Source organism: Sminthopsis crassicaudata, chromosome 3 (assembly GCF_048593235.1).
Source record: "Sminthopsis crassicaudata isolate SCR6 chromosome 3, ASM4859323v1, whole genome shotgun sequence".
NCBI classification, from domain to species: Eukaryota; Metazoa; Chordata; class Mammalia; order Dasyuromorphia; family Dasyuridae; genus Sminthopsis; species Sminthopsis crassicaudata.
Window position 1 is genome coordinate 118,572,889 of NC_133619.1, and position 2,388 is coordinate 118,575,276.

At 34.6% G+C, this 2,388-nt stretch overlaps 1 pseudogene; it reads right to left on the bottom strand.

Moving 5' to 3' along the window:
- Positions 1-1,847: 1,847 nt before the first annotated feature.
- Positions 1,848-2,092, bottom strand: LOC141561910 (small ribosomal subunit protein eS27-like; annotated as a pseudogene).
- Positions 2,093-2,388: the final 296 nt, after the last annotated feature.

Sequence of the window (2,388 nt, forward strand, 5' to 3'; positions counted from 1 at the left end):
GTTCTAATGGGCACTCCAAGGTCCTTTCCATATCATATATTGTAGTCATTCTATCAATTATTCTCTTGGATCTTCTAAGCTCACTGAATCAGTTCATACAAATCTTCTCAGGTTTTTCTGAATTTGTCCCTTTTGTCATTTCTCATAGTACAATAATGTTCTATTAAATCCATACCATCTTCAACAGATGAGTAACCTCTTAATCTCTAGTTCTTTGCCAAACAAAAAGAACTACCTTAAGTATTTTCATACATAAGGATCTTTTTTTTTTTTTTATATCTGAGTGAGTTTCATGACTCTGGACGTCTTTTTTCTTTCTTCCTTCCTTTCTCCCTCTCTCTTTCTTCCTTTCTCCCTCCCTCCATTCTTCCTTCCCTTTCCTTCCTTCCCTCCCTCCCTCTTTCTTTCTTTCATTTCTTTCTTTTCTTTCTTTCTTTCTTTCTTCCTTCCTTTCTTTCTTTCTTTTCTTCCTTCCTTCCTTCCTTCCTTCCTTCCTTCCTTTCTTTCTTTCTTTCTTTTCTTCCTTCCTTCCTTCCTTCCTTCCTTTTCTTCCTTCCTTCTTTTCTTCCTTCCTTTCTTTCTTTCTTTTCTTCCTTCCTTCCTTCCTTCCTTCCTTCCTTCCTTCCTTCCTTCCTTCCTTCCTTCCTTCCTTTCTTTCTTCCTTCCTTCCTTCCTTCCTTTCTTTCTTTCTTTCTTTCTTTCTTTCTTTCTTTCTTTCTTTCTTTCTTTCTTTCTTTCTTTCTTTCTTTCTTTCTTTCTTTCTTTCTTTCCTCTCTTTCTTTCCTTTCTCTGTTTTTCTCATTTTTATGATCTGATGGATATAAAGTAGAACCTCAGAATTATTTCACTTGTAAATCTCTTCTATCAGCAATTTGAGAGGTTTTCACTTAATAGACTTTTTACATTTGTTCCTTTGTTCTTCTCTTCTTTTCTAACTCAGACAACTCTCCCTTGGACTGTCCATGGTAGGAAAGGGATTCTCCTTCAACCTACCATTGACAGCTATAGCAGCAGCTCTCATATGTCAGTAAAACTATATATTTGTCTTTGTGAACTTGAGACTTACTCTCAAAGCTTTAGTGACCCCTTATGGTTTATGTTTTCTTTCCTGAATATAAATGAATAAACAGTTACACTGAGAGATAGTTTCAACCCTAAGTAGTTACCTTTTATATTAAGGAAGTGTAGCATCATGGGTTAATAAAGTATTCCCTGAAGCTATTATAATGTGTATAAGATAAAAATATGGCACCCAAGAGAAGGACAAGCCTAAATCATGTCTTGGCTTACTAAAGGAAAAAGTCTTTGAGTGAGTTTCTCAGATGTGCAAATCTAAGACGAAATGGCTGTTCATCAATCCCACAAAGTATTTCATGTTTTAATATTATAAGTTTCAGCCTCCTAGGAGAGTACAAGAAGAGCTGTGGGTTACTGTTTCATGTTTTATGTTTTTGTCAATGTATGTTTATGAGTCTTTTATGTATTAAGCATTTCTTTTATGATAGAAGAAATAAACAGTTGTCATATACTTGATCTACTATACACACTCAGTACATTTCTAGAAGGGACTCTGCTAATCCATTCTAAGAAATCCTGAAGATGAACCAAAGTTAAGATTTGTTGAAGTGAACTGGAATAGAGGGTAGAATTATGATGAATGCAAAGAATTAAAAAGAAATATTGGAAAATTTGTGTAAACTGACAAACAATGAAAAAAGTGAAAATAAAAGTTATATATATATATATTTATGTAATAAAGCAAGCACTTGCATGACATAGTATAATTTTATATTTTTTACTTAATTTGTTTTATTCTTTACAGATTCTCATTCATCCTGAATCAGTCATTAGTGCTGCTTCTGTCTGCAGGAGTATCTTTCTGTAAGTCTCCCCTTTCCTTCAGTAGGGTGACAGAAGACAGTACAACATCCAAAACAGAGAACCACTTTGTGTGTGATTTTATAGCATCCTGGGGACTCTGCACCAAATGCTTTTTCTTGTGTTTTTGCTTCTCCTCCTTGGGAGAGGGTTGCAGAAGGTCTTTTGCAAGAGGCAGATTGGCCAGGAGATCTTCATTGCCAGAAAAGCACATAGCATAATTTAAAAAAAAATGATTTCATATTTTTAAAGTGGGGTTGGGAGGTGGGTTTCAGTTTTCTGATTTCATTGTTGTAGGGCAGAGGTGTCAAATGGCTCATAAAACTCCCAGTACCACTAGAACCAGATAAAAACATAATTGGAAAGTATTCAACCAAAAAAAATAGCAAATGCAACATAGATAATGTTAATTTGTGGTTTTATTAGTCAATATATGGCCTGCAAGTATCTGTTTCTATGAGTTTGAGGTCAGTGGTATGGGGAAGTCATAGTGTGAAGACCAATCAATAA